We start from the raw sequence: 19592 nt of genomic DNA on the forward strand, positions 1-19592 counted from the left end.
TTTACTTTTTGACCGGGTCACCTATTGAACCCTTTCACCACTATAGACCATAATAGACTCATCCAGATCAATGCATGGTAGAGTTTATCAAAGTTACATAGGGGTGAAATGGTTAAACGAGTGACGAGAAAGTTGAGTACATGAATCCATGTTTGAACATGAGAACGGTTTCTTGAATGATTGGCGTCATAGCATAGGTGCTGCCCTTGCATATGGGATACGTGAATATTTCAACATTTATATCGTACATCACTGAGAGGTCAATAACAATTATTAAAGGTTAATAAATGTTTTTTTACGAATGTATTGCATCGAGGAACTCTGCAGAAGCGTTGCTCGTCTATTTCCCGTAACAAAACCAACTTTATTTTTATTAATCAACGTAGAGTCAAACTAGGCGTCAAAGCCGAAGATGATGGTGCCGACTGTGACGTCATGGTGATGTAAAATTATTACTGACACTGTAAAATTAAAGGACCACCACGTACCAGCTCTAATTCAACCTGACCGAGTGGCAATAATTTCATAGTACATCGTGGTTGAACTCCTGAGTAATGTAGCTGTATATGCGTATGATCAGGCATATACAGCTAAATTATGGTCAGTCACAACACTATTACGTCACAGACCGGCATAGATAAAAGCAGCACTACACTTGAATTTAGTAGATAGACTTAATTCAGAAATTAAAGAAAGTTAACTACAGTGTCACTGTCTTATAGACTTGGTTCATTGACTACACAGTGGTTATTCGTATACACGGTAACCTCCCCTTAATTTCGTTTTAGGTATAACCGTAGCACAGTTGACCATTCTGTTGACAAGGCAGCTTAGTGGATAAGAGTTACAGTATAACAATTTGAAGTCCAGAGTTCGAACCCTGCTCTTGTTCTATTTACACTCAGAACACTGTTGTCTATTATATTTTGCTTATATCATCTTGATTGTATTCATAAAAATTCGTCAAGATATGGGTTTTTTTCAAAATCTATTCCGTCTTTGCGTATTGCAGAGTTATCTTCTCTTGTGAGGTATTGATTGTTACGTCATTTGTTTATGAGAGTAACGTCATCAATTTTCGAGAGAACGACGTAATTTTCTCACACAAGCCAATGACGTAACAATCAATACCTGCTCACAAGAGAAGATAACTCTGCAATACGCATAGATGGAATAGTACTAGTAATGACAGAAAAAAAAGTGTCCAATGAGTAGAGTAACAACTTTTGACGGTGGTACAAATGGGAAAATTTGGGATGGATAATATTATTAACTTTATCCAAGCTATCAACGCGTGTTAATAGCCATCGGTTGGGAGGACGGGTGCGTATTGATCGCTGTACTCTTACGATAAATATGCAATATATAAAATGTCTTCACAAGAGAAGCCACAATCACAGCAGTGTACTCAATAAGATTTGTTTTTTTACCGGGTTACATATTTAGACGTAGTCTAGTTTACAATACGGCCCTGTTATGCATATATGTATAGACTTAATAAGACAATTATAATGGTAGAATGATGATAAATACAATCTTAATAAAAGATGCATATATATATACTTTGATAAATATCACAGATATCATTATGTATCATACTTAATACTTACTGTAAAACATTTCTATGTATTTCTTTTTAAAAACATCTACACTGCACGACTGTTTAATAACATCACTAAGTGCATTCCATAAAACAGAGCAACTGTAGCTAAAAGAGCGTTTACAAATATTTGTTTTTGCTAAAGGGACATACAGTCTATCTTTTGTGGTAGCTCTTGTACTTCTGGAAGGCACATCTCTTATACATATAAAAACATGGAATTTAAAACATTTGGAGCTTGGCATTTTAGAATTTTATAAATGAGAACTGCTTTCCTAAACTAATAAAAATCATATATAGGCCTCCACTTGAGACTGTTAAAAAGAGTACAAGAAGGAATTAAAATATCTTTGATGTTCAATAAAAACCTGTGAGCTCTTTTTTTGTAATATGAGTGCATATCGGGTTTGATTAAGTAAAACTATTTTATAATATACATCAAAATTGTTTCTTTTCTCCTATCATCTATTAGACATCAATCAGGTCAGCTAAACATGTTTTTCCGAATCGCTAAATGTTGTGAAAGTTACGCTCTATCTGATATTCCCCTCTCACTAGTTCCCATCCTCGATATCCAGGGGTTACGCTCACTTTCGCTATCTACTGGATATCGAGGATGACTAGTTCCATGGTCTGATAGTAGAAGGCAGGAATAAAGAGTTTGGTGTCTCCGGTCTACCATTCAGGTGGGCACACTGTGGCTAGAATCTTTTCGTCTGTATAGAAAGTTTAGTGCGGAAAGAATAGCAGGGACTATTTTTGGAAAAGATTTATTTCCGTCCGGAATTTTGCAGGTAAGAGGATTTCAAACCGCTTTCCAAATTGTAATTTTCTGCGAAATTCGTCAGCAGTTCTGTTTTAATACTTGCTGCATCAAATGGTGGGCTTTTTTCAGATCCGTCTATACCGACGAAAACACACAATCACACCAACGCCCGCAATACTCCAGAACCGGAAGTATGATTTAGTTTTGTTGATGTCCTTTAGATCTGAGCGTATATATCTAATCAGAGAGCTATATTTATTAGATATTGTATGGATAAATGTATAGATCTCGGATCTTTTATTCTTATAACTGTGATGCCTTTTCAATGTGACTTCCTTCCGTTAAACTAACACCAAAATGTGTATGACGTCTACAAAGTCTGTGCTTACGTTGTTGAGGTGATACAGTAACATTTCAAATCTTGTTTATAGTCAGGTCAAATGTTTCGTCTTGCCACGTTTTTATTAATTAAAATGTTTTTACAAACGTCTTCAGTGAAAATCGAATACGAAACAGACTTCGTCGTGAGAAGGGAGGTAACTAGGGACGAACCACAGTATTCATACAACAAAAGATGCTGACGAATTTTGTCATCAGTTTGTTATTGATATTGTAGCCGACAATAAATATCTACAAAGAAGAGTCACGCAAGGAATTAACGACTAGCATTTGTTTTAAAACGTTACCCTGGAATGGGAACAAATAGTCAATGTGAATTTACGGACATTTCCTTAAGAAAAATACTTCAGTTGGCAGAATATCACCGTTTACATGTGTAAAGCAATATAGTTAGAATTTCTCCAATATACCATAGCTAGGAACGAATATGTGATGTATGAGAGAGTGTCATCCGAAATGATGTAGAAAATGTGGAAATTCCAGTATTACGCGAAATAAGAGACGTATATATACTACTGGCTTTACATGCAAAAAATGTACGAGTTGCGCCCCTTACACTGGAGTCTCTTAGTATCGTTTAGTAAGCAGAACTTTTGGTGAAATGGCATACTTAGCTGTACCGGTGTATCCATCAACAACATTACATGTAAGCCACAATTTGAATTAGTTCAATTAAATGATTAATTTTGAATATTTACCTATCAATTTTGTAACTCATATCGAGTAAAAACGATGTGTTTTCTAATGGTTGTGTTCTAAAATTAATCGTCTCGAAAATGGAATTAGACGAAGGGGGGGGGACTCTAGGCCTCGGTTTGTTTTATTTCCACTCTAACCGACTTAGCTAACTAGTCAACGGCAGTTCCCATTTCATCTGTGCTACAGTCCTATCCAAAACGAATTACAGGGGTGGTTACTATATACACGAAAAACCCCACAGTGCAGTGAGACAAGGATCCTTAACTGTTAACACGGGAAAATTCCCTTTCCAGTGATTATTATGATAACTGTCAATCGTCAGTCTGTCTGAGAAGTGGACCTTCCAGGAATGTCGGAGCAGTCAAAAGTCCGATGTTTTGCGTTTTGACTGTAATGCCGTCGGGCGGTGTTAAAGAAGACGAGTTATCTCACAAACTAACCCCTTCCGTTTTAGACACTTAATTTAAGTCAAAAAGAATATATGAATCAGGCTTAAAGAGAGTTCACAATGAAGTTAAAATGTTTACGTAGTTACAATGATTAACGCTAGATGGAGCTGTAATGAGTTCCTTGTTTAAATGATTAACGCTAGATGGTGCTGTAGTAAATATGTAGTTAGAAGGTTAACGCTAAATGATACTATGGTAAGTATGTTAAAAACTATTAATAACATAAGACTGGTCTGTAGTTATTGTGTGTTTTTTATTACATTTTTACCAATGAAATGTAAGATTTTACGGTGAATATGAAATTGATACTTTTGTAGGGACAAATGTCAATTTTCAGAATAAACCGACAAATCAGAAGCAGGTCTAAATTGTTTTGACGGGAGTAAGGATATTTGTTCATGAAATTCATTGGGTTTTTTATTAAAAAAAGTGATAAGGAGAAAACTCAAAGTATCTTTCTGAGTAACGATTACTTTTCACACCTGGGTTGAATAGTTTTATTTTTGTTTCATGTGTGCTATTCACGCCATTTGTGTAATGTAACTCGGCATTAGTCCTCTTTACAATCTAAAATGCTAGATTATTGAAACTTTGGTTATTTCAGACAGGGCCGAGGATGTAGTTACAATTAATAACACTAGACGGTGCGGCCGTAAGTTCGGAGTAACAATGTCTGACGCTAGATGGCGCTGTGGTGATGGGGTGTACAAGGCCAGACGATGCTGTATTAAGGATGGTGTAACAATGTCTAATGCTACATAGCCAGGCTGTGGCGAGTTCGAAGTATTTCATGTGCAATAAAATTTCAAAATTGCTTTGTCTTGCTGTGGTCTGAAACATCGGGCCACGCCCACTTTTGATTATATAATAATTTATATGTGCGCGACCACCATTTGCTATTAATTTACCACTAATTTGGCGGGAAATTATACTAACTCATGAATATTGATGAGGTACTAAATTTGACACATTTGGCATGTGCCATATCCAATGATGCCTGCGATTTAGTCTTATTTGCATTAGTTCAACGTTTCTTTGTCTTTCGAATGTGCTGGTGCACGTGAAAGTCGTTGTACCATGCGTTTTATTGTAATAAACAACATCATCATGACAGTTCCTAATAGAGAGAAAGAAATAAAAATCGTGTAATTTGGTGATAAAAGGGTTTGATCGTACACAATAAGCCTCGTCCCCCGGGGTCGATTTGGTATTTTGTACAAGACAATGTAGTCCGTTGTTAGTATAGAGACGCGCGTTAACTAGAAATTTCATATAATTATTTAGCATATGACAATATCACAGCATTCGGTTGTTAATAGTTCTGTTTTATTTTTTATTTTTTTGTCCATTTTTTTTCATGTTGAAAATAATTTTTTAACAAAATGTTAAGACAGGCAAAATTTCTCCATCTCAATTCAGGTCGAATTCGGGTCCTTTTCAGTTCTTTTTAAACTGTCCTACAAAATCTACAAAAAGGTTTGAAAAAATCTAGTGGACTCCTAATGCAACCTGGACATGTCTCTTCAGATCCCTCTTTTTACCTCCTCCCTCACTCCCTTTCTCTCTCTTTTTTACATATCGGTTGTTAAGTGCATTATAAATATGTATACGTGATGTATATTGTTTTGTAGGGAGAGGGCCTAGTAAGCTGTAAGAACTTGTGCCCAGTCCCTTTGACTGTCTTATGTCAATAAAATATGTTTGAATAAACGAACAGAAAAAGTAAAGTAACAATTAACCAATACACCTTAATTCAAAAAATACATTTGTTCATGTCAAATTCCTATCTGTCATTATTTATAATGAATGTTTTATGCAGGTCCAATTCTGGTAAATTTCAGAAGAAAATTAATGTGAATTTGACCTGAATTTTGTCGTAATTTCATAAATATTTCATATAAAATTTAGGTAAGGGTTTTTGTTCAGGTCAGTTACGCCTGCGATATTAATTCTCCGTTACGAATAGATCGAAGTAAATCGTCAATATGCAAGAAACAGTGTCTGAATTCAAACATTTTGTCATTTTATGTAAGGTTTATTTTGTTTTAATGTTTTTATTCCGATGAAAATTTGACAGAAAAAATGGAAATTTAGGAGCGAGTTTTTAACAATCCCTAGTCATGATGATATTTTCGAAAAAATATTGTATTTGTTTCAATTCCATGGGAAAATGCAGGTATTATATCACTGATGTTTCGTTGACGTCATTAAAACAACAAAACAATGAGAAAAGAACAACGAAGAATAAAAACATGACTGAATATCACAACTACTGCTTTCCTTCATCTGAAGTAGTGCAAACGTGAGAATAATATAACAGATAGCGCCGATAAGTGTTTGCTACGATTCTAGACTGCACACGTAGAACTACATTCCCTCGCGTACTCATTTGCCACATTACAATTGTAGGTATTACTACTCACACGCCCGCGGGAAATATTAGCGAGTTACAAAGGCGAGTGTCAGAATGTATTACATTGCATCGTTATGATTCGCGCGTTTCTGAGATACCTTTCTCTAGTACCGGAGGTTATTACGAGATCAAACCACGCTATATCGTTCCATTAAGACATTTGCTCCTCTCAGTCAACACACGACGATCAGTAAAAAGATGACAACCGGTCTTTTCTAACTAGTTTCATCTATGATGATAATGCTTGTACTGTATAAAATGCATACGATGATTTCTGAAAGGAAACGTTTTAAAAGCTATTGTCAAGCCGACATAACACAGTTTCCAACTCTTACATTTCATAGTGGTACGGGGGGGGGGGGGGGGGGGGGGGGGGGGGTCCTTAAGTTGTTGTGAAGACGTTTTAAGGCACTGAAACGCACAAACAAAGGAATGCCATTATTTGGTCTCAGTGTAACAATAAATAGAACTCTGTGGCAGTAATAGGAGGCCATGATACAGCTATTTACTACAGTTATATCCAAACGGAGGTTAAGGGGAGGTTACTGTATGTAGGCACGGTAACATGACATTTCATCACGTGACACTGTTTATGACAGCGGATTATCAAGCTACGTGTAGGAAACAACGTTAAATGCTTAAGTATTTCAGAGAGAATGTAATTACAGGAGAGCGTTGAGGGGCACTTAGAATAATAATAAATTTCATTTTTTTCTTTCTTGTTACTAACTCGCAGTGTTTACTTACAAATGTAGAAAACGCAGATAAAATCCACGTTTCCATATTAGACCCCTCTTTTAACTACCAGGAACAAATTTGATTAAATTCAAATGATTTTTTACAAAATTTATTAAATAGGTTATAGACTTATATTCATCATTTCTATATGTTGGCGTGGGTGAAAGTGTGCAGGGTGAAGCCATACCTTTTCACGTCCGATCCGGGAATTAAACCCTGGACGTCTTCGTGAATGGCAATCTCGTACACTGCTGCACCACCAGATCAATCAAAGCAAAGTTTCCATTTCGGTTAAAAATGTACCAGAGTTACCTTGTTTCTAAGAGCAGTGTATTTGTTTCTCCAGGATAGCTTTTACCTCCATAGCCGCTGCCCCACTACCAGCCAAGTCCCCCCCNCCGTGGGGAGACCGGTATCTTGAAGTCCGTCAGATCAATATGTATTAAACTGATATCTTCGAAGTAACATTTTTAAACTTAAAAAACGCTCATTCTTTTTGAATAATAATTATCCTATTAAAATCAATTAGAAGTTGTACACTTGCCGCCATTAACTAATTATAATGTTTGAAGATTATTAGAAATCAGATAATTCTGTTATTCTTCACTCTTTATTACTATACATATAGCTAGGATTTGCATGACTGAACGTCAATTTTGGGTCCCAAATGCTCAACGTCTGGTACTCTGTGACTCAGCGTAAATCATCAACAGCGATTGCCAGAGTTGTACCAGGTACCACTGCAGTGTCTGTTTGATTGGTTTCGTTGATAATGTATAATTGAAATTAAATATGCATAAGATAACGAGACATGCTAATGAGGTGACCATAAATTGGGGTTCCACATGGGTTTCGTGGCTAGTCACAGATTAAGAAGGGTTACGCGAGGGGCTACGGTATGGCAAATGTCTATTTCATAAGGACGAAATGTGTTTCAAGTAAAATGACATCTTCATTTAATTCTCGTGTCCAGCGGAGCTTTCTTATTTGATTGTTTATTTGTTTGTTTGTTTGTTTATTTTATTTTTCCTTTTTTTTTTTAAATTTCAATGAAACCAATTCCGACACTTTTCTCATACTTCCTAAAATTGTTCTGTCTCCCTCCCATAGTTCGATCCCCTTCTTTTATAACCAACATGCCTGTTGTTCTCCCTCAGGAGTTGTGTCCCTTGTTTTTTCGAAAAATGACGGACTCTAAACTACACATGTTATCGGTATAAAAATCATTTTCTTCAATTAATAATTCATCTGCTGAACATAAAACAAACAGTTGCTGTGTTATAATAGAAGCCTTTTATCGAGAGAATGATACCGACAACCAGATTAATATGTGTTATCATTTAATTGAATGGCAATTAACGTAAAATATTGATACCAAATGTTGAGCATCTGTCGATGTTGGACCTATTACAATATGAAGACCTTTAACTTCATTACCAGGATTGAAGCATTGATTTTGAAGTAACAAGTAGGAGGGTATCCCTACCAATGACTTGCCGATAAAAGATTTTTAGAAAGGTGAAGAAAATTAATTTCATATTGGTTAGTCATATCAGGATTCCTTCCATTCTCCAGTCTCATAGGTTCTTGGTCCCGGTTTTCTGAACTTAAATGTTTCCTTAAATTCAAATCGTGAACGAATCCCTTTGCTAATAATTCCTGAAAGTTGCGTTTCATGAGTGTTTTTAAACTAAACTAAGGAGCTCCTTAGCAGTTTAAAGCTGGGTTGATTAAAGCCTTAAATATTTAAGGGATTCCTTATTTAAGGAGTTGATTTAAGTTAAGGAATTATCGTGAAACGCAATTGTATTTAAGTAAGTGAAACTTCTAAAACTGATGGCAATTTGAGAAATTTTCTTGAAACCTTGGGAGTGGGCGTTGTATTGAAGCTGAGGTATGTTTTGTCCTGGTGTGCTGACGTTGTGGCATATTTTGTCTTTGTATGTTTGCGCTGTGGTTTATTTTGCCCTGGTCTGTTAACGTTGTGGTATATTTTGTCTTTGTATGTTTGCGCTGTGGTTTATTTTGTCCTTGTGTGTTGTGATTAATTTTGTCCTTGTGTGTTGACATTGTGGTACATTTTGTCCTTGTGTGTTGACATTGTGGTATATTTTGTATTTGTATGTTTGCGTTGTGGTTACTTTGTCCTTGTGTGTTTACCTCGTGGTATATTTTGTCTTTGTATGTTGTTGGCGCTGTGGTTTATTTTGTCCTTGTGTTGACGTTGTGGTATATTTTGTCTTTGTATGTTTTCGCTGTGGTTTATTTGTCTATTATGGTTTATGCGGTCGACTAGTCGGATAGCGCACAGAACCGACAGGGGTTCGATTCCTCGATCATCCCGACCACGCGGCTTTCTCTGGCTACTCCCAAAATTAAGATAAACTGTACGATTACATCCGGGCCAACAAGAGTGATTTAAATATGTTGGACAGACTCGCTTCAAACAGCGAGAAATTCGACTCATAAAAGTTCGATTCATGAATAATATAATAGTAGTGTTAAATAAGGGAAAATATCCGGACTTTGCCGTAAGTTCGACACATCGAGAAATTCGAATCTCTGAAGTTCGATTTATAGAAGTTTGACGGTCATTGTCGTAAAATATTACATCCGGGCCAACAAGAAGGTGTTTTTTATATGTTGGAAAAACTTAATTCATAATTGTCGTTTATATGTATTGCCCTTGTGTGTTGACGCTGTGGTACACTTGCTGTACTGTTATAACGAATGGTGACCAAATAGTCACCTTAGCCAGACGGTCGGGAACAAATCGAATGGGCCTCTCACAAAAAGGGGAAAAAAGAAATCACTAAATGACATGCTTGATAAACTCCTATCAAGTTCCTCCATTAGAAACATCTGTCCATTAGCTCTATATGGTTCTCATTAAAGTCCGAGCATTATCTCTAATATAAAACGATCAATTATGCGAGAGGGGACCTATAAGGTATGTCCGGAGTTTGACCTCTTTGATATTCTGGACATGAATGGGAAAAAGTACTGACCGGAGTAAAATACAAACCCTAATGGGTCGCCAATGCATCCATTAAGTGACCTGTCCGGTCGGCTGGTCACCGCAGAACGCAAATCGTTTAAAAGTCATTTGTCAATAATGCGTACAGAAACGATATGAAATGTTTCAAGCATGTTTTTTCATTGAATATTAGAGTTTTTATATCGACAACAAATGTCGTCTAGCGCCACAAGCGAAAGTATTTTTTTGTCATCTATCGATTTATCCTGAATACATGCAAATAACATGACTAGACTTTATCATGTGGATTTTTGGTTTGGACAAGTGAATAATGTTTCTAGTCTAGAATTTACAATCCACATGTTGTGGAATTAAATATCTGAAGTTTTAATTTGCAAATAAAAATGACTCGAGATTGATGATTTATTATAAATGTACGTAGACATGTATACAACTCCGCTAGTTTCGATACAACGCACCGCTATAATGTGGTCCAGCGGCTCAAAAACTCAGAATACTTACAAAAACGGCCATGTATTAATTTATCATTTATCAAATTGATTTATTTTCTGTATATATCAGAGGTGTAATTTATCAAACACGCCATTCTCTGTCCCTGACCGTCTATCGCCATTCACCATCAGACGGGGGTAACGAGGGGAGACAACTCTGATAGATGCGAATGTTTTGTTAAAATGTGTCAGTTGCGGCCAGTACATCAAATTAATCATTAATATTTCCTGGATATATGCGATAAAGCTCGATGGATGAATAAAGATTGATCAATTATAAAACATATTTATCAAGAGAAACATTTTAATACTGATGCCAATTGGATCATACAGATGCTATATTAACGCTTTTGCCTCACACGGTTCCAAATTGATGAAATTATCAATGTGTAAAGTACAGGAGTGATTCATTACGTCATCAAATCAAATGCAATTTTTAATTTGTAAATTAAAATTGCATTTCTTAGCAAAAATTCACATAGGCCTACACACCATTTACGCTTAAAATACCGGGGTATATGTTACAGTTTTGCTTCCAACTTCAGGCTTACAGCTTCATAAGTAAGGTTTATTTCGTTGAAATTTTCAGTAATGTAATTTAATTTAAGGGTACATACTTCCTTACAATTCATACCGTAGATTTTATGTTAGAGTTATCTCCCTTCGAAGTATTTTCACTAACACTAGTAATTCGGTTTGCATGAGGAATATCTTTTGATGCATTTCATATCAAAATGATCTTACTTTGAAAAAGAACACCCATTATATCATAAACCAATATAGCCTTAGCGTTCGTATATATATATAAAAAAGTTAACGTCCTCTGAACAGCTAAGGTCATTAAAGGACGTCGCTGGTATAAATGCGTTCATTCTTTTAGTTACCCTTTAAAGACAACAGCTAATTTTCCAAGTCTTAGATATTAAAACAACATTTCTGAAACGTATTTTACAGGTTTGTCTAATAATAGAACTCTTCTGACAAGGAGATTCATAAAACAAGTAGCTTATGTCGTAAGTATCCCTATTTATCGGCAGACAAATCTCAAGAGAGTTCCAACCCAGGTTTTCGTTCATATAGTGACCTCCAATTAATTTCCAATTTGGATATACATGAAGTGCGACTGGGCCAGGATATCAACGTTGACAAATTAACTTATTTTTTTAGAGCGACAGTATTATGATCTGCTCAGGTCCATTGTTTCAACCCATTGTCTGACCCCTTTGCATTTTTCATACTCAAGGTATGGTTCTTCTTTGCATAAATTATTATCAGAGCCATAGTTACAAGGAAAATAAATCCAACTCAGAGTAACAATTTTGGTAGTGATACGGGGATTTTTAGGAAGATATATATCTTACCTAGGATTTTGTTCAGTATCATAACAATTTCGAGAGTGTTACTCTATATAAATTTGAACGGTTGAGACCACAGCACAGTAACCAACCAGATGGATTTATTTCTTCTTTTTAAAGTCGTAACCAGATGCATTTCTCACATGTAATGATGTAAACCGGATGTACGATTGCACTTCCGGTTCAGGTTCCGGTCGTATACAGGAACTATATACGACCGCGCCGGCTAGTCCGGTACTACGTTGATAAATAGGTTATTTTATATATAAAAAAAATATGAAATAAAGATTTTTAAGATAGAAATTGACAGTTACTTTGTAGTGCTCATCAATCACAACTCCCGGGGATTGGTGTTTCTTTTTTTTAAAGCAGATGATGAAGTTAGATAATTTTTGAAAAATGGACATGGTCCTTATCCATTGTCAATCTATCAACCATTGATAGTTTTATTTTATTTTTGATGCATCAATGCTGTTTGGGAAGAGGCATATGTTTTCATTTAAATTAAAGTACAATAAACACATTAATTAAGAGAGAAACTCATGCTATCCTGGCGAGCATTTTTGTAGGCGGGTTAGAGAGATGTGTGAAATCTACTAAAACTAGTATTACATATACGGGCTGAACAAACCATGTCCTCTGTGTATACGGCTGTCGACTGTTCCCTTGTTAATGTGTGTAAGAAACCGGAAGTAGGTTGTATAATGTACCGGAAGTGTATATTCGTAAGGGACACACATATCAGGGACGTAAGTTACAAACTTACGCTAGACAAAAAATACAGGACGAAAATTGAAGGAAGGGAAATGTGTGAATTGATATAAAATTTTAGGACAATCTTAAAAAATCTATAGCTAGATGATAGCGGATGTAAAACACAAAGTGAGAAAAAGACGCATTCCTCAAATAGGAAACGAAAGTTACTGAGAACTGCTATAAAATTTCAGTTCAACAAAATTTAATATTCTGATTACCGTCGCCCTAATGATATGTGATTCTATGCGACATAAAAAAAAGCTCCATCCTTCAATGTTACCAGGGCAAAAAAGGCATCACTCATCCGTTCTTCTCAAAACAGAAATACTCTTTGGATAATTCAAGACAGCACCATCATTAGTATACCTGCTAACTAGAATTAGAACGAAAGTGTCCTTTACATAAAGAATGAAACCACAAGAGTCTCGGTTTGTATCTTTTAACATATAAAATCTGTAATGAAGAATTACCTAAAATAAATTTAAATCACTTATGAGTTTATAGTTCTGCATCGTAACAACGCGATACAATAATAAACACCAACCACTATACATTGTATTATCTTTTCAACAGTGTTCGAGACAACCGCGAAGGGGGAGGGGGGTATCGGAACCGAACGAAACATTCGAGTCATCCGCTGCATTCGATTTAAGCGCGATCGACACAAACAAGTTTTACTGTGCATTATTTTAATGACAGAGTACACAGCGTTTAGGATTGGTTTAATTTCACTCTCATATAAGGTTTGTAGATGAGTTAATGAAAATTATAGAACCACAAACGGAACGAAAATACTTCGTGTGATTTGAGCATTTTGCCAGAGCGTAAAATTCCCAATCAAAACACAAAAAAACAAGCGAGAAGAAAGAAAGAAAGAAGGAAAGAAAGAAAGAAGGAAAGAAAGAAAGAAAGTGAAAAGAAAGGAAGAAAGAGAGAAAGAAATAAAAAGAAAAAAAGGAAGAAAGAACCTAAGATAGGAAAAAGAAATACGTTTTAATTATTTCTTTCAACACTCTATATTGCAATTGGAGAGTATGGATTTCTTCCAAACATATGAAACCCGTTTTTCACAATGAAAGATAAATGATCAATGTGAACAACGTCTTAATAAACTTGGATAAAACGTTATGTTTGTTAGAAATTCAAGAAAGGTATTAAGGTGGTTAATCACATGTTGGCGAAAAACAGCAGACTTTAATTAAATCCTGACCGATCATTGATTAAAAAGAAATATGCAATTAAATCATTTTTATCGTGTGGGCGTTGTCGTCCTGATCAGCCACATGCTTGATTTGCGGGTTGTCCTGATCAGTCATAAGCTTAGATTTACGGGCTGGTATCCTGATCAGCAACACGCTTGAATGATCGTACATCTGCCTGACAAACATCCACCCGAGTTATCGTACCATGACATGCAATTTCACTCATGTACCGTTGGTACCTTAGTGCGAAATCAATACATCCGGGGAACATACATTACCATGATTGGAATGTACTTCCGGTAAGCATTGAAAACTCAACTTCCGGTTTGTGGTACCCATTAAATGTCAAGTTATTTCTTGTTTCTTCAAAAGAAGTAGAAAGGTAAACGGTGAATTGATCGGTCCGATCACGATAGCCTCCATAACAAGTAATATGTCCTATGTTGTGTTTATTTGTATACAGCTGAACACAAAACAAAACTACTCGATCAAAAAACAAGAGGTCACAAGAAGATTTAAATCATTTAAATCGATGAACATATACAAGAAGGTCCTAATGAAATTACACTTAATTAAGTCGAAGTTAACAATGCATATTAAGGATCCCCGTACCATTGCCAAAAGGTGAAGCTGTGGATTTGGTTTCTTATACCAGTATGACCACAAGCTATAATACATTATTCATGATAAAAAATGAGAAACCACAAATAAGCTAACATTTTTTAACAAAATTGCATAAAGATAAAGACCCGGGACTTCCTATCATAAATCAAAATACGGTCGCTCTAATAAACTGAGCTATCTGAACACCGGAAGTGTCATGGCAGAGTCCCACTTCACAAACAAAATTAAGGGGCAGCTATTCTATGTATGAAGAACTACAGTGACAACCCCCCCCCNTTATAGATTAAACAAATAGAATATTGATGAAAATTATTTATTTCATGAATTAAGATCTGCTGGAGAATATTTTTGAAGTACAGTCGCCGACATTAAAAGATTTTGAACATTTTATCAATTTCAGCAAAATTAACAAACTATAATGTTTAAATAGTACTGTTATCATTTTGTAGACGAATAATTAACAGTTTGAAGTTAGTTTGATGAGCGTTCTTCAGTTCCACAACGAAATAATCCCCTTCAGAAAACATTCTATTGACGAGCTGCCAATCAAAATTTGAAATTTACACCACTTCGGGCGCTTCCGTGATTTTACGAAGTTTGCCGTTGTTATTGAATCCCAGATTGCACTTTCTGACCTCACCATCCCTCGAGCGATTGCCATGGTGATGCAAGCGTTCCTATCCCTTCAAATTGGCGCCACTATGTCTGTCAGGGGCGTGAGTGAAATACCGTTATGAGGTTCTGCTAAAATTCCGTGTAATGTAATTACTGATATGATGTAACCTAAATAACCTTAGTCGTTATCATTCACGCCGCCATAGAGGGAAAATGAGCAATAGGCCCATCACAGTTTTCGAATTAATGATATCATGTGCATCAATTAAAAATTTAATGTAAAACAGCAGAACGGACATGATTAAACTACTTTCAAGATTTTGTCTTCAATTATTTTGGAATCATTTAAGATGTTAAAAACAGCATAATTATACATTTTATTTCAGAAAGCGTTTAGATCCTAACGGTTGGAATTGCTATTGATGGTAATAACACAAATGTGACACGAAGATTGGTGTCTATTATAACAATGGATACAAACATACCAGAATATATGTGATCATCGATATGTTATTACAAGAAAAGATGCACACAAAAATAAATTGTTTGATTTGTTTGTGTTTTACGTCCTATTAATAGTTATGGCCATTTAAGGACGTGCCAGGTTTTGGTGGTGGAGGAAAGTCCCCGTAAAACCCCCCACGGAAATACGGTCAGTACTTGGTGACATCCCCACGTAGGCCTCGAACCCGTGACCCAGTGGTGGAGGGCTAGTGGTAGCAGAATGTCAGACGCCTTCACCACTTGGTCACTACGGCCCCAAAAGAAATTGTGAATATTTGATAGAGTGTTCAGAACTCACAATAAGTTATATAAGACTGAGAAATATAATGTTGTATAAATTTATTCAGTTATAAAATAAAATAATAACTGTTCATTAACCTTTTGCCTGGAATTAAAATGTACTGGTCTAATAAAAGCTACAATACACTAAAGGTACAAGTCTACCTTTCACTGAGTGTGTTGTGTATTATCTTCACACGGTATAGAACAGAAATCACATGCAGATTCGGTTAAACTTTCATCTTATTTAGCACAGCGAGAAGTAGATATTTGTCTCGGTTTGTTTTTGGGTGCAGTGCACCATTAAGTCGGTGTTTTATTCATCCAAACAGTAGGCAAATTCTCATAGTTCACTTTGAAATCCAAACTTTTCATCACATTTAAATATTGCACCATTTTTTGACCGTGTAATATTCAGCTTCATACTTTGGGTCTAGAAGTTGATATAAATTAAAAGTGTAGAACAAATGTTTTCTTACATTTTTTAAACTTTGGAATAACCCTATCGTCCGAGACATTAAGAATGTCGTATGCATGCCATTGATGCCTTTTGATTTTTTTAAGACTACATGCCAAGTGCAGTTTTTATTGGAGCCACAAATAGCACCAAGATTGGATTAAATCGGACTATGATCATAATTCCAAAATTCCTGAAAAACGCCTTAATTTTTACTACAAACGGTAACGTGGATCTTACATCCAACCCGTTTATAAGTACCCCGTCAGTTTCGGATAATCGGTTCTCTGCTAACTTATGTACAGGAATTGTTCTTTATTTTCATTCTGGATCGGGGTCCAACGTCCTCCAAACAGCTAGGGTACTCAGGGACCTGAACATTTGTTACAGCTATATTGTGACCTAAACTGATGTGTTCATAGTAACTTAACATGTTCAAGGGGTTTAGATTGACTTTCGGTAAGAATGACACCCCCAATGATCACATATACGAGAAGGTCGGGGGGCTCTCGATGATGAGAAGTCGACCCCACCTAACTTTTTTTGCATCAAAAACAACATTTCCGGGTGATTTCTCGTATATGCACGTACAATGTATTCTCCTTCCGCGGACATGATCTCCGTTTCCTCCAATTAATGAGGTTGACATCAGCCTCGTGCCGAACCATTCAGTGTTGGTTGGTTTAGCGAAAAAAATGGCTGCGCTTCCAGTCAATCACACAACGGGTCTCGAAATGTTTGTTCTAATGCAAAAAAGTTAGGTGGGGTCGACTTTTCGATTTGTTTGTTTGTTTGTTTGATTTTGTTTAACGTCCTATTAACATCTAAGGTCATTTAAGGACGGCCTCCCCTGTGTGCAAGATGCATGCGTGTAGTGTATGTGTGTGTATTTTGGGAGGCTGCGATATGTTCGTGTTTGTCTTCTTGTAATAGCGCGGAACTGATGCCGACTTTATAGTGCTACCTCACTGAAACATACTGCCGAAGACACCCAGCAGGACGCCCCACCCGGTCACATTATACTGACAACGGGCGAACCAGTCGTCCCACTCCTTATTTGCTGAGCGTTAAGCAGGAGTAGAAACTGCCATTTTTAAAGACTTTGGTATGTCTCGGCCAGGGGACAGAACCCAAAGCCTTCCTCACAGGGGCGAACGCTCAACAAATGGCCAAAAGTGAGGCATTGTCAAGGGAGACATTAGGAAAAATAAAGTTATTTAGAAAGGAGAGAAGAGATAAGGTCCCAAATTTAGTCGCCTCTTACGATCATGCAATTGGGGGCAGCAGGTACAATTCTTACGCCCTACCTGCAGGACATCGAGAGCTTATTGGGGTTGTAATTTTACCGAAAGTCGATCTAAATACCTAAAACAGGTAAAATTACTCTGAACACCTTAGTTTAGATCAAAATATAGCTGTAACAATGTCTCAGGTCCCTGTGCTAGGGTCATATGAATATGAATACCAAGGGAGACAAACCAAAAAAAGAGAGTAGGGAGGTGAGAAAAGGAAAGATATATCCCAAGTGTTGTTATAGGACTACATAGGCAGAAGACGCCGAAAGAAAACCCTCATGTCTACAGTGTGCTGGTAGAGGGGTCACATTAGTTCCCTCATGTCTACAGTGTGCTGGTAGAGGGGTCACATTAGTTCCCTCATTTCTTCAGTGTGATGATAGAGCGGTCACATTAGTTCCCTCATTTCTACAGTGTGATGGTAGAGCGGTCACATTAGTTCTCCCATTTTTACAGTGTGATGGTAGAGCGGTCACATTCGTTCCCTCATTTCTACAGTGTACTGGTAGAGGGGTCACATTCGTTCCCTCATTTCTACAGTGTGCTGGTAGAGCGGTCACATTAGTTCTCTCATTTTTACAGTGTGATGGTAGAGCGGTCACATTAGTTCCCTCATTTCTACAGTGTGCTGGTAGAGGGGTCACATTCGTTCCCTCATTTCTACAGTGTGCTGGTTGAGGGGTCACATTAGTTCCCTCATTTCTACTGTGTGCGGGTAGAGTGGTCACATAAGTTCCCTCATTTCTACAGTATGCGGGTATAGGGGTCACATTATTTCTCTCATTTCTACAGTGTGCGGGTAGAGGGTCACATTAGTTCCCTCAGATCTACAGCGTCCTTGTTGAGGAGTCACATTAGTTTTCTGTTACAACAAGTGACATGTAGTGGGAAACGGCAGGTCTGCTTTTTTCCGAACCTGTGTAGGCTGTACTTCAGTAATGTTTATCATCGTCGATGACTATTGGACAAGCTACATGCTTGATATTGAATGACTTCTTTTTATATTTTGTCCTGTTGGTACAAATTATTGGACACAATTTATTGCAACATATGACGCCATCTCCTATCAGCGATTCGGTAACAACTAACATCATAGACACAAAAACAAGTGACAAATCATTAAATAGGGATTTACGTCCATATTAGAATCGTTTTCTTAATCTAGATCTAATAAAAGTTTACACAGGTCTAAATATAACACAAATTACATCCGAGGTTAAGTTTTGTTCACCAAGCATTGGCAACCCTTAAACCTATTAAAGTTTAATGTAGAATTCGCCTTAAAACAGTTATTGATTTCGCCAATCATAGTATGTACAAATAGATGAAGATATGTTTTAAAACACCATTACTCTCTCACAAGAAGTCAAGCGTAGGAGATGGAGGTGGACTGAACATGTCTCCAGAATGACTAAGGTTCCATCCCTAGGGAAGCAATGAGATGGACCCCACCACGAAAAAGAAAGAGAGGAAGACCAAAGGAAACCTGGAGATGGTCTGTTAAAAAGAACTAAAAGAGAAAGACTGGACATGGGGATAAATACACAGGTCTGTGGTCGCAAGACAGACAGAAATGGAAATCTCTGGTGGTGGCCTTATGTGCAACCCAGCACGAAGAGGGCTAACTAATGTTTTGAAATAATTTATAAGAAAATAAATGTATTATCGTGACTTAGTATTCATAATAAAAAAAAGACTTTTCGAAGACACGTTTACGGAAAGTGCCGACCGTTACCAATTAGGATACCGCCATGTGACGTAATGAGTCGAGAGCCGTGCATCATTCAGGTTATATTACCGCCGGCTGAGGGAGATGTTGAACAAGTCGATATCGTGTTGAAAAGTTTGACAGATTTTACAACCGACATTCACGACCAAAACGATAAAGGAATTCTGACAAAAATGGATTATTTTCACAATTTATGTGTTTTGTTTCATTTTATGTCCAATGC

Source organism: Mizuhopecten yessoensis, unplaced genomic scaffold (genome assembly GCF_002113885.1).
Source record: "Mizuhopecten yessoensis strain PY_sf001 unplaced genomic scaffold, ASM211388v2 scaffold7653, whole genome shotgun sequence".
Classification (NCBI taxonomy): Eukaryota; Metazoa; Mollusca; class Bivalvia; order Pectinida; family Pectinidae; genus Mizuhopecten; species Mizuhopecten yessoensis.